Here is a 14,970-nt window from a genome sequence, read left to right as displayed (position 1 = left end):
TGTCCTGCCTGTTCCGGAGGTTTCTCCGGGTGAGTTTCCAAGCGCCGTGGAGATGGTGCTTGAGGAGTTTCATCCCGTCCCTGCTGCGGTCGACGTCGAGATGGGGGCTTTGATGGTGGCTGCGCCGACGGATGTGGGTGGAGTCAACATCGTGAAGGCTGTCCCTTGTGCCGTGGATCTGCATTCGTCTATTCCAGTGGCTGGGGTGGTCGCTGCTGCTTCTGAGTCTTCGCGTTCTACCCGTCGAAGTGTGGAATCGTCTGCTCTGAATATCGAGGTCCCTCGTCCTACATGCCGTAAGAGGATGCATGGGTTCGGTCCAGGGAGAGGAGTCCTCCTCTAAAGTTGGTGGAATATATGTTTGGTGATGACTCTGGTTTGGATATGGTGCTCTGGTTACCCCCGTGGGTCCGGTGATGTCTGGGTGGCAGTTGTAATGTGTCTCTATGGGTGGAGTTGGGGTCCCTGCCTCCCAAGGTGGAGGGTTCTGTGTGGGGGTGGTTACCACTGGTGATGGCGACAGAGGTGTCGCAGGTTTAGTTTGCGGCTCCAGAAGAGGTCCTTAACCCAGCCGTCTGGAGCTGGGGGATGGCGTGGATGTTGATGATCTGGCCATGGGTGATGTAACAGGTTGCGAAGCACGGCCGGGGCCTGAGGGGTTAGGGGGGAATCTTGAATATCCCTCCCGATGGCGCCCTCATTGCTTTCCTCATAAATACCATCCTGACGACCAGGTATCTGTTTCGGAGTGATTTTGTTCTGTTAAAGCGCTAATGATATTGTGGGATGTGCTCATATTATTGTGGTGTGTGTTATGTTATGTGCCTGCTGTCATGTTCTTTGTTTTGTTGTGGTACTTTGGTGCCATCTTTTATTGTATTTATGTTGTATTCTTTCGGCATGTAAATTATAAATAAAGAGTTCATTATTTATATTACATGATATATTACCAGCGCTCCTTAGTCGTTGAGATAAATGTCTCGTTCTAACTACATATTCAGACCTTGACAGAGCACTTTTTTTTTTTTTCTTTTTTTTTTTTTTTACATGCAAGCATGCGTATAATGTACAATAAAAACAGAACAAATATAACATAGAACAAAAGTACAAAGCACACACATGTACAATGACAAAGGAACAAATTAAGAGAAGACCAGCCAGAAGGGCTGACCACAAAACAAAAATGCATATACAAACATAACACAAATATAAACACAGCGTAAGACAAACATAAGGGAAAACCCCAGGACAAAATGCACACAAAACAAGTCTGCTAACACCTCAAACACATACAGAGAGGCGAGAAACATACAAGAATAAGGACAATAACAATAAAGAAAACAGATCCGCCATAACAAACGGAAGGCAAAACATAAAGAGCACACGCCAACAGCCTGAAGGGCACACAATATGACAAACAAGCGCACACGACATCCACAACCGAACACACAAACGCATAGGAACCGCACACCCCCCCACTAGCCATACAAGAAAACCCACAATACAAACCGGAGCACGCAGGAACCGGGAAACAATACCCACCCCACCCACTCACATTACACACCCCACAACCATGCACACCACAGGCAACACAAAATACATAGAAATCACTTGCGAGGAACCTCGTGAGAAATGTACTTCTCTGGGAAAAGATCACGAGGATATTTCGCCTTGTAAGCTTCCCAGACTAGATCTTCAAGGTCAGTAGGGTTTTTGATCCCCCGCTCTCGAGCGGGTATCATAAACTAGGGAACATCTATATCCGGCGGCATCGGCCAACGCCTAAGGTCACTGACGCAAGTCGCATAACGAGGCTGGGGAGCGCCAACCACGCCCTTCGAGGAAGCATATGACACCGGAGAAGCGGACGAGGGTCGCCGAGCCTGCCACGCCTTCGCCATCGGAGCAGGTGCCGGACGCTGAGACGATAGCACTTCCACGGATACCGCAGGAGACACGGAAGGGACTGCAGGAAACGGAAGAGGCGGCAAGACCGCTGCCGAGAAAACTGGTAACGAGGAAGGGGCCACAGAACATCCAGAGAGAGCATCCTTTCTCAACATCACCACCAGGCCACCCTGCTCACCACCAACTACAGCAGGGGGAACCACCGCCCATGAAGAACCGGAGCCATCCGACGCAGGCAACGCACCTGAAGCAGGACCCTCGGACACCGGACCAGAAGTTGAGGCCGAAACGCCGGCACCGGCATCCTCAGGCAAGTCTACCTCTGCCACCACCGTAGTGTGCACCACATCCGGAGCCACTCCACCGTCAACGGAAGGACGACATTCGTCGAAGTCGCCAACTTCAGCCCACGCAGAAGAACGCCGGGAACGCTTAGGCACGGGCCGCACATCATCAGACCCGGAGGCAGACTCAGCGACCCGCGCAGCACCAACCAAGCGAACCGACGCACGGCGCAGCACGGCAGCCTCCTCAACCACACGGGGCACCAGGCCAGGCACAGGAGGGAATGCCGGATCCACCTCAGCTCCCAGCACAGCCGGAACAGACGGCGAGGGCGCAGGGACCGGGACAGACACAGCAGAGGAAGAACTGGAAGACGAGGGGTCCGAGCAAACGGCAGGCGGAAGAGGCTCAGGGACACCAGCCGGAGCACTAGGCGAGGACCCAACCTCCGGAGGAGATGCGGCAACAACAGGGGGCGCAACAGGCGGAGCAACAGCTGCTACAGAGGGCACCTCCTCAGCCGAAGAGACGTCCATACCCACCGAATCATCCCCCACAGGAAGGGGCGGAAAATCCTCCTCACTGAAGAGATTCACTGGTGCAACAGCAGGCGCAGAACAGTCAGCAGCCTGATGGCCCAAAAGACCACAACGATAACACGTCCGCGGCTGACGGGCATAAAACACCCGAACGTTGTACCCCATAAGGCGCACAGAGGACGGAATATCCGCCCGGAGTCTCATGCCCAGGGTGCGAATGTTAGACCTCACACCCTTAAGAGGACAAGAAGACACCACGTTCACTCTCACACTAACAACTGCGCCAAACTGGCCGAAATACCGCCGTAGCAGAGGCTCTGGAAACTCCAAGGGAGCCCCATGCACACTGATGTAAGTAAGTGCACCACTTCTATCCGAGAGGGTGACAGTGCCCGCACCATCCGGCAGGGGCAGTGTCCGCCCCTCGTATCGCCGGAGAAAATCGCGATACGCCACCTCCTCTGCAAACTTCACAATTGCCCTACGGGCCGTTACCAACTCGACCCCATAAATCGCAAACACAGGGACAGAGAGCATTTCACAAGCCAGGGCAATCTCCGGGTAACCAGCCAGCACAGAGAACTCTAGTCCCACAGACTGAGCCCGGACGACAGGGGGTAGAGGGACCCGCATCGTAACGCCACGTCAGCACAGGCGAGCAGAGACACACCCGCCCCCAACCGGCCGAAACGGGCAAACAACACCAACTGCTGGAGCGCCGATTCAACACGTCTGCCCCGTACCGAAGCTAGGGCCAGACTCACCACAGAGCACTTAGAGTGCAAAAGTCTTATTATTAGAGTGCAAAAGTCTATAAGAATTATTATCACACGAGGATAATCTCAATAAATTCCTCTCCCAGTGTGATCTATCTGAACAAACTGACCCTATTAGTACCTCAACTTAATTATCCCATTGTTACAAATAATGTAAGTTATTAATAGGAGTTAGCTAAGTTCTATAACATATTGTTACTGTAAGTGGACAGTGACCTTGTATTTTAAGATAATTGTCAAGTTAATAATATTATTAAAAATATTAATAATAATTTATTCACAAGCAAGTACAATGGGTTGGTGAGATTACATAAGATTGTTATTTTTACATTTTTGTAAGGTCACTAACACACACAGCGTTTCCCGCAAGTTCTATAACATATAGTTACTGTGAGTGACCAGTTACTTTGTATGTTGAGATAATTGTCAAGTAAGTTCTGTAACTTCTAGTTACTGAGAGTGGACAGTGACCTTTTATGTTGAAACAATCGTCCAGTTCTTTATAATATAATTAAAAGGTAATAGGTAAGAGCCAAGTACAGGTATTACACCATATTCTATCTATAAATAATATGGGCCAATGATTGCTCCTAAGCAAATAACTACACATCATTCACATCCATCAACACAACACGAACCTAAACTGCCAATCAAAACAATAAAGTATATTGTTTTGGTTTGCCTAGATGACAAATTACAAGCCGTGGTTTGGCCACAGGGTGGCAAAAACCGTAGCTCTTTGACCTTTAATATGCGGCTAGTAAAAAATTCTTGAGAATGTGAATACTGTATTCTAGAAGTTTCTACCTGAATCCAGGGCAAGAAATGCATGACTATATAAAAAGTTCCGATACTTGTGGAACAAAATTTGCATTCACAGTTAAAGGAGGTAAACCTTTGTGTCTTGTTTGCCAAGTGCCATTCAGTCATTACAAAGCCAGGAACTTGAAACGCCAGTATGAACCTAATCACAAAAACTTTTCATATGATTATCCACCAAAATCAAACTTAAGGAAAAATAAGTTAAATGAGTGAAAATCATCAATAAATTGCCAGAAGACACTGTTGACATTATTTATTTATTTATTTATTTATGCATATACATGAATGTACATAAGGAATGTGAGGATACAAATATGGTAATTATAGTCTTGTAAAGCCACTAGCACGCGCAGCGTTTCGGGCAGGTCCTTAATCTAAGAAAATTTTAAGGAGGTAAATACTTGCAAAAATTATAGACAAAAAAATGATAACAGATTACATGAAATGAAAAAAAGATGAGAGAAAATTGTAGGTACAGTATATTAAAGCACATAGGTAGCTGAGATTGATTGCAATGACAGCTTGAATGGTAGTTGACAAAAAATTGGTAGGCACAATACAGCAGAAACAATATAAGATTGGTTGCAATGACAGCTTGAATGGTAGTTTACAAAAAATTGGTAGTCACAATACAGCATATGGCTAGCACATAGAAGAAGACAGCAATGAACACAATGATAAGGTTGTTTGATATTACATAAAAATTAGGAGATTGGGTAACACTAGGTACAGAGCAAATTCAAAGCTCAGTGTAGGAAACTAAGAAGATGAAGTTAGGTACTTTTTGGTTTTGCTTTTATATAAGGCAAAAGTTTTACAGTTTTTCAATTCACTAGGGAGTGAGTTCCATAGACTAGGTCCCTTAATTTGCATAGAGTGTTTACACAGATTAAGTTTGACCCTGGGGATATCAAAGAGATATTTATTTCTGGTGTGGTGATAATGAGTCCTATTACATCTGTCCAGGGAGAGTTTCAGAGCATGGTTTGCATTTGAGAACAGGGTTTTGTAAATGTAGTTGACACAAGAGAATGTGTGGAGGGAGTTAATATTTAGCAAGTTTAGGGATTTAAACAATGGAGCTGAGTGTTGTCTGAAAGCAGAGTTAGTTATTATTCTGATAGCAGATTTTTGCTGTGATGATGGGCTTAAGGTGGTTTGCAGTGGTAGACCCCCATGCACAGATACCATAATTAAGATAGGGGTAGATTAGTGCATAATATAGTGAGAGGAGAGCAGAGTTAGGAACATAATATCTGATTTTGGAGAGTATACCAACTGTCTTAGAGACTTTCTTAGTTATGTGTTGAATGTGGGTGCTGAAGTTGAGTCTCTTGTCTAGGAATAGGCCAAGAAATTTGCCATCATTTTTATTACTGATGTTGATGTTGTCTATCTGTAGCTGAATTGCATTTGATGATTTGCTTCCAAATAAGATGTAGTAAGTCTTTTCGATGTTTAATGTTAGTTTGTTCGTTGACATCCATAAGTGGACTTTTTTTAATTCATTATTCACAACATTATTTAGTGTATGTGGGTTGAGGTTTGAATAGATAAGAGTAGTATCGTCAGCAAACAGTATAGGTTTGAGAATATTAGAGACATTAGGCAGATCGTTTATATATATAAGAAATAGAAGAGGTCCTAAGATGCTGCCCTGTGGCACTCCAACGGTAATTGGTAGAGTGGAAGAAGTTGTATCATTGATGGTTACATATTGGTGTCTGTCACTAAGATAGGATCGGATGTAGTCAAGGGCAAGGCCTCGGATTCCATAATGCTGGAGTTTAAGTAAGAGGTAGTTGTGATTAACAGTATCAAAGGCTTTTCTTAGGTCAATGAAGAGTCCAATCGGAAACTCATTTTTGTCAAGGGCTGAGTAGATAGTGTCAAGGAAACTAATGATTGCATCGTTGGTGCTCTTTTGGGACCGGAAGCCAAACTGGCAGGGGCTGAGTATGTCGAATTTTACGAGGTAGGAATAGAGCTGTTTGTAAATAATTTTTTCAAATATTTTTGATAGAATGGGTAGATTTGATATTGGTCTATAATTGTTTATGTCCGCCATTATTCAGTAAGGAAGCTGTGGCTCTCAAATGGTTCTCCTGCAGCTCTCAAACATCTGAGGTTTATCATTTGCAGCTCTTACAGTAAGCAAGTTTGGCCACCCCTGCCATAAAGGCTACTCCTATACCTGGTAAAACAGGCCTATAATAATCATACATACCAATTATGCAATGATTAAATTTATGCTTATATCTACAAATTAAAAATCATTACACTAATTTATATTTAGAAATACTTATTAATCAAAGATATTGAGAATAATGGAAATACAGACAACTGATATAAATACTAGCAGTAATTAAGCCTAGGCTAACTATATTCAATGACATACTCCAAAAAATATTATAAATTATAGTCATGGTAATATACTATAAATGAAAAATGCCACTTTATAAAATAGGTTAATACAAGTGGCAGAGTCAGGCTAATATTATTGTCAGATAATATAATTGCCAGTATTCTAATATAATTGTGTCAGTGTAATATTATTGTCATTCAGGATAATATATTTACCAGCACGCTAATGTAACTGCCAGTGTCAGGCTAATATAATTGCCAGTCAGACTCATTTAATTGAGTCAGGATAATATAATTGCCAGTCAATTTAATGCAATTATCAGTCAAGATATATGTAATATAATTGCAAATCAGCATAATATTATTGAAGGTTAAGATAATATAATTGTCAGTCAGGCTATTATAATTGTCATATTCAGGCTAAAATAATTGCCGGAGTCATGCTCACATAATTCACAGTCGGGATAGTATAATTGATAGACAAGCTAATGTAATTATCAGTCTGGATACATATAATATACCTAGTAATTGCAAGTCTGATTAATACAATTGCCAGGCCAGATAATATAATTGCCAGAGTCAGGATAATATAATTGCCAGTCAGGATAATATAACTGCTAAACATAAATATCTCAGTCTGGCAAATATTGTTTAACAGCTGAGTAATATATATTATTATACATCGTTCGGCAAGAGTAATATATATTTCCAACTCAGAAAATTATAAATGCCAGTCAGGCTAATATGACTACTGAACTAAGGTTAGTCTTTTATCAGAATCTATCTTAATGCACACAATAATGCAACAGTTAGATCACTGTAACTACTGTAGATAAGCCAGACTATTAAAAAATCTGATGCAAATATAAATGAAGAATTGCTGAAATAAATTCCAGTCTAATATATATTTGTTAATGATTTATATATCTCAGTCATTAAGCAAAATAACAAAAATTATTTTAATATTTCATAAAAATAGTACAATAGTATATATATAAAACTACAGTTAAAAGTTAACAATCAACTAGAGTGCTTTTGGCTTGCTTTCAAGCCTTCAACTGTGCTGGCAGTGATGGCACTGCCAATGCCAGCACTGTGGCTGTGGAACATTGCCACGTTTCTTCTGTGGCAGAGAAGAAAATGTAACGGAAGCTATGAGGTACACAGATATCAAAGAAAACAATTGGTACCAGTTGTACATACACGATCATGACAACAGAAAGGAAAATAGGGCAGGGGGTTGGAGAGTGAGAAATAAGTTAACGTGAAGGAGCAACACCATGTTTTTGAATACAGTATATGGAATTGGGTAAGCTAAAACACCATAAAAATATATAATAAAATAATGGTTGAAGCTATGGAGAGTGCAAGATATTTTCCTGATAAAGTTTACAATTTCCAACAATTTTAAAATTGGAAAAATGGTATTATAAGTTAATGAACTAATATGTGCTTTGTTATACAATATACTTAAAACATTTTCTGATTTATCTCTCACACTCAAAATGTTTAACCTATCATCTAAATGCACTGTCTTGTGAGTTTTCATACTACAAAGATGACCGAAACTCTTCCAAAACTCTGGACACTTTATGAAGGTTTATCATTCAAATGCACTAACACGTGTGCTTTTATACCATTACGTGACTTAAATAATCTGCCACATTTATCACACTTGAAAGGCCTTTCTTCTGTATGTACTAACATGTGACTTATTATAGATTTACGATCTCTAAACCTTTTGCCACACTCATCACATTCATAAGGTTTTTCATCAATGTGCATCATCAAGTGAGTCTTCATACTTCCAAGCCTACTGAACCTCTTCCCACACTCTGGACACTTATGAGGTTTTTCACCCGAATGCACTAACATGTGAGTCTTCATACTTCCAACCTGACTGAACCTCTTCCCACACTCTGGACACTTGTGAGGTTTTTCACCCGAATGCACTAACATGTGAATCTTCATACTTCCACGCTGACTGAACCTCTTCCCACACTCTGGACACTTATGAGGTTTTTCACCCGAATGCACTAACATGTGAGTCTTCATACTTCCAACCTGACTGAACCTCTTCCCACACTCTGGACACTTATGAGGTTTTTCACCCGAATGCACTAAAATGTGAGTCTTCATATTTCCAAGGTGTCTCAACCTCATCCCACACTCTGGACTTTTATGAGGTTTTTCACCCGAATGCACTAACATGTGACGCTTTATATTTCCAAGATGAGTGAATACCTTCCCACACTCTGGGCAATTATGAGGTTTTTCACCCGAATGCACTAACATGTGACGCTTCATATTTCCAAGATGAGTGAATACCTTCCCACACTCTGGACACTGGTGAGTCTTCATCTTCTTTATGATAGGTACAGTTTGTGGGAAGGTTTTCTCCTCGGATGACTGCATGAGTGGTGATGCTGGGTGACGCCTCACGGTGGGGCGTCAATGTTGAGGCTTAGGCAAGGCTTGAGTGTTGTTTCTTAGGCTGTTGTAGAGTTAGACTTGATGTGAGCACTTGAAGATCAGTGGTGGACTTCTTCTTTATGATAGGTGCAGTTTGTGGGAAGGTTGTTGTGTTGATTTAGGGGCGACGACGATCGTTTGTGGGAAGGTTTTATGCTCTTCTTCTTCTTGTTGATAGTAGGTGCAGTTTGCATGAAGGGTTTGTCCTCTCGATGACTGCACCAGTACTGATGTTGTTGGACGCGTTTATGTTGAAGATGATCGGAGCTACCAAGGTGCTTGTTGCTTTGTGCTGTTGATAGAGGAACGGTGATTAAAACAGAGGTGTTTCCGATTGGACTCTTCATTGACCTAAGAAAAGCCTTTGATACTGTTAATCACAACTACCTCTTACTTAAACTCCAGCATTATGGAATCCGAGGCCTTGCCCTTGACTACATCCGATCCTATCTTAGTGACAGACATCAATATGTAACCATCAATGATACAACTTCTTCCACTCTACCAATTACCGTTGGAGTGCCACAGGGCAGCATCTTAGGACCTCTTCTATTTCTTATATATATAAACGATCTGCCTAATGTCTCTAATATTCTCAAACCTATATTGTTTGCTGACGATACTACCCTTATCTACTCAAACCTCAACCCACATACACTAAATAATGTTGTGAATAATGAATTAAAAAAAGTCCACTTATGGATGTCAACGAACAAACTAACATTAAACATCGAAAAGACTTACTACATCTTATTTGGAAGCAAATCATCAAATGCAATTCAGCTACAGATAGACAACATTAACATCAGTAATAAAAATGATGGCAAGTTTCTTGGCCTATTCCTAGACAAGAGACTCAACTTCAGCACCCACATTCAACACATAACTAAGAAAGTCTCTAAGACAGTTGGTATACTCTCCAAAATCAGATATTATGTTCCTAACTCTGCTCTCCTCTCACTATATTATGCACTAATCTACCCCTATCTTAATTATGGTATCTGTGCATGGGGGTCTACCACTGCAAACCACCTTAAGCCCATCATCACACAGCAAAAATCTGCTATCAGAATAATAACTAACTCTGCTTTCAGACAACACTCAGCTCCCTTGTTTAAATCCCTAAACTTGCTAAATATTAACTCCCTCCACACACATTCTCTTGTGTCAACTACATTTACAAAACCCTGTTCTTAAATGCAAACCATGCTCTGAAACTCTCCCTGGACAGATGTAATAGGGCCCATTATCACCACACCAGAAATAAATATCTCTTTGATATCCCCAGGGTCAAACTTAATCTGTGTAAACACTCTATGCAAATTAAGGGACCTAGTCTATGGAACTCACTCCCTAGTGAATTGAAAAACTGTAAAACTTTTGCCTTATTTAAAAGTAAAACCAAAAAGTACCTAACTTCATCTATTTAGTTTCCTACACTGAGCTTTAAATTTGCTCTGTACCTAGTGTTACCCAATCTCCTAATTTTTATGTAATATCAAACAACCTTATCATTGTGTTCATTGCTATTTTCTTTTATGTGCTAGCCATATGCTGTATTGTGACTACCAATTTTTGTCAACTACCATTCAAGCTGTCATTGCAATCAATCTTATATTGCTTCTGCTGTATTGTGCCTACCAATTTGTTGTCAACTACCATTTTAAGCTGTCATTGCAATCAATCATATCTACCTATGTGCTTTAATATACTGTACCTATAATTTTCTCTCATCTTCTTTTTTTTCATTCCATGTAATCTGTTATCATTTTTTTGTCCATAAATTTTGCAAGTATTTACCTCCTTAAATTTTTCTTAGATTAAGGACCTGCCCGAAACGCTGTGCGTGCTAGTGGCTTTACAAGACTGTAATTACCATATTTGTATCCTCACATTCCTTATGTACATTCTTGTATATGCATAAATAAATAAATAAATAAATAAATAAGTGTGTGTTAGAGGGAGACTTGCCGCACCGTAGGGCGGTGTGTTGTGTTTATGGCGTCAGCTGATCCTTGGTGTTGCGACGAGGTAGTTGTTTTCTGTGTTTAGCTGTTGGTGGCGCCAGGTATAAATGTGGCGCGGGTCAGATGTGACCCAATTTGAGGTCGATATTTGTTGGTCGATTGAGGAAGATATTTGAGGAAGATATTTGAGGAAGAGATTTGAGGAAGATATTTGTTGGTCGATTGGAGATATTAAGCCAGTGCTTTGACTATTTGGTATTTTTCTTGTGACGAGTGGTCACCGCCTCCTAATATATGCTCGATAATGAAGGGTATTTTAAGTGCGATAAAGACTTGTTTGAAATTTACTCTGGCACTATAATGTCGGAAGCATCTCAAGACACTCACCGTCCCGTGTTGTGATAATGGCCACGACGCTCACCTAGGCGTTCCAGTGTTCTTTCTGGTGCCACACTTCCTACTTCTTACTATTGTTTGTAACTGGGTTTCTACATTTAACTCTTATGTTTTCCTCATTTTTTCGAATTACAGAATATGCTTGCAATTTATTTATTAAAATATAATGGTACACGTTTATATACTTTCTGAAGGAAATATTGTTCTCATAGTGAATGCACAACTTTGCATTTTTTTTTTTTTTTGAGATATATACAAGAGTTGTTACGTTCTTGTACAGCCACTAGTACTCGTAGCGTTTCGGGCAGGTCCCTGGAATACGATCACCTGCCGCGAAGAATCGTTTTTTCATCCAAGTACACATTTTACTGTTGCGTTAAACAGAGGCTACAGTTAAAGGAATTGCGCCCAGTAAATCCTCCCCGGCCAGGATACGAACCCATTTTTATTTTTTGTAATCAAATATATAATCAATAAGTAAATATGAAAGGTAATAAACAAGTTGTAATAAACAGAATACAAGCAGATCCAAAAAAATAGGCAAGACAATAAGCAAATACATTCATAAACAAATTTGTAATAGGGAAGGAGTACCAAGTTCATCAAGTTCAAGTATGTTTATTGAGATAAGCAATAAATACATCTCAAAGGGATAGAGTAGCTTAGGCTATTTCTACCCCCCTCTACTTCAAGTCCCTCAAGGGGCGCACAAATTCAGTGAGTACAAATAGACATATAGCAGTACAAAAATCCCATTTAACATTGCATACAGCAAGTACAGCATATAATTGTTACATTCTTGGGGCAAAATTCTTGTAGCTCCTAAGTATACTGTCTATTATACCATTATCACACATCCAAACAATTTGATGTGGTACACTATTTATTTCCTTATTTCTATATTTTTCAATAAGGTGACACTCTAATACATAATGTTCTAAGGTGTGGGCGGACGGCATACTACATAATTTACACTCCTTATCTTTTTCACTGACATCAACACCGTATTGCCAGATATATTTATATCCTAATCGTAATCTCATGTAAATTGAATCCTTCCAAGTAGACTTTCCTTTACCATAAGTGAAGGACGAATTTGTATTTATTATTGAATAATTCTTAAGTGTGTTACTACTGTCCACCATTGCCATTCTCTTTATCATTTCTTCACCCTCCTGAATCACCTTGAATCTTGTTTTTATTTGTTTCAAGGTTAACTGACATACAACATCAACAAGAGTTTTTTCAGTGGCTCTCTTCGCTATGTCATCAACTACCTCATTCAACAGTATTCCCACATGTGAAGGGATCCACATGAATCTTACTTTATACCCAGTTTTTTCTAGTCTCTTAACATTCTCTCTACACTCTATCACAATATTCTGATATACTGGGCGTCTGCTATTTAAAGACTCTAACGCTCCTCTGCTGTCAATAAAGAAGCAAGCATTTTTTCCACATTTGACTACTTCCTGTAATCCTGCTAATACTCCTTGGAGTTCAGCCTGCGTTGAAGAGACATTGTCAGTTAAGCGGCGTCCAATAACAGTATCTACAGTGCCGATGTCAGTGTACTCCCTGATCAAGACTCTACATCCTGCCTTCCCATCCCTAGCTACTGACCCATCACAATATACATGTAGAGTGTTTTCCGTAGGCAGTTTTCTAATTATACAATCATATGTTGCCCTCAGCTCTCCTATTTCATACATACTTTTTTTCTTATGCAAGGGAGTAATTACTACATCTACATTACAATCCTCCCATGGTGGTGTAAATTTTCTCTTGGGCACAGCAATACACTCTGTAATAACATCATACTTTATAACATAATTTATTTATATATACTCTCTTCTTCATCATACACTGTTCACTACTTCCCACCTTTTGAACCGAGAGGATTAATTCATTAGCTCCCCCACCTCTCATTAATCTAATGGCAGAGGCTACATTTATCTCTGAAATTCTATCCCCAATACTCTGCAGATTCAACTCCATCCTCATTATCTCAATCATAGCATTTCTTGGGCATCCTAAGATAATTCTCATTGCTTCATTTTGTACCTTCTCCAACTTGCCCATCCTACCTTTACCAAAACAAGAAATGACAGGTGCGGCATAATCAATAAGAGATCTTACAGTACTCAAGTATAACATTCGTAGCACAGGGACTCCCACTCCCTTTCCACAGCATGCCAAAGCCTTCAGAGGTTGTAATCTCTTCCGACATTGACCCAACAGTCTGTTCATCTCAGCTTCCAAACTCTCATGGGTATATCCAACATATATGCCTAAATATTTATATATATTAACTCTCTCTATATTTTTATCGTTTATTTTCAAAACAATGGGGCTCCGACTTCTACATTCAAACTTAGTTTTGTTTTCATTAACCACCAATCCCATATGGTGACACAGGTTTCCGAAATTGTCCAACACTGTTTGAACCTTTGAAATATCTTTGCCCTGAAATAAAATATCATCGGCATATATGATCGGAGTTACCCCATTTGAGTATCTCTCAGATGCTATCTTATTCATTAGTACATTAAACAGGGTGGGACTCAAAACTCCTCCCTGAGGTGTGCCGAGTTCAAAAGACCCCACACCTGACATACAACCTTGATACCACACCTGAGCCTTCCTTTCGTAAAGATAATCCCCTATCCAGCGCAATAATTTCCCTTTAACACCAAGACTAGCTAATTCATATAAAATAACCTCTTTGTTGGCTTTATCAAAAGCTCCTTGTAAATCAATGAAAATTCTATAATAATCATTTTCATTAGCTAGACATTTAATAATACAATCAGAGGTACTTTTTCCTTTGAGGAACCCGAACAAATTACTAGACAGCTGATCACCTATTATATATAAAAGTCTATTTAAAATGATCCTCTCCATCATTTTACAAAAACACGAGGTTAAAGACACAGGTCTATACTCTCCATTGGCTTTAGGGATAGGGATGATCATAGCTTTTTTCCATTTACTGGGAATACTGCCCTCTTTATAACTAATATTAAAGAGGTCTAAAAGTGGGCTTTTCGTCATAGTGGCAAGTTCATTAAGTATTTCATAAGTTACTCCATCCTCCCCAGGTGCGGTAGATTTCCCAACTTTAATCGCCGTTATTAGTTCTTCTCTGGTAATACCTGTGCAAGTGACATCACCACTGTTACCTGCTATAAGTATAAAATCCTTTCTTAGATCTTTCCAAGAATCTAATGACTCTCTCGTTACAGCGGGTAATGAACTAAGTTTGGCAGCTTCCGCCCATTTATTTACGAGCTCATTTGCAATTCCTTGCGGGTCTGGATGTGCAACAAAATTGTGCTTTTTACCCCTTATTTTATTTACGTCTTGCCAGATTTCCTTCAAGTTTCTGTTACTCCCAACTTTCTCTGCAAATTCCTGCCAATACTTGCTCCTAATTTCCTT

General features: G+C 40.3%; 1 long non-coding RNA gene across 1 annotated transcript; it reads right to left on the bottom strand.

Annotated features, from left to right (window-relative positions):
- Positions 1 to 3,766: 3,766 nt before the first annotated feature.
- LOC138352903 (uncharacterized) lies at positions 3,767 to 11,513 on the bottom strand. The gene is made up of 2 exons (XR_011222953.1): positions 11,143 to 11,513; positions 3,767 to 9,458 (listed from the first exon to the last, which is right to left on the bottom strand). It is a non-coding gene; the product is annotated as an uncharacterized lncRNA (long non-coding RNA).
- Between the last annotated feature and the right edge of the window lie 3,457 nt (positions 11,514 to 14,970).

Source organism: Procambarus clarkii, chromosome 6 (genome assembly GCF_040958095.1).
Source record: "Procambarus clarkii isolate CNS0578487 chromosome 6, FALCON_Pclarkii_2.0, whole genome shotgun sequence".
NCBI lineage: Eukaryota > Metazoa > Arthropoda > Malacostraca > Decapoda > Cambaridae > Procambarus > Procambarus clarkii.
Note: the sequence above shows the minus strand (reverse complement) of the source record. Positions and strands in the feature narration are given on the sequence as shown.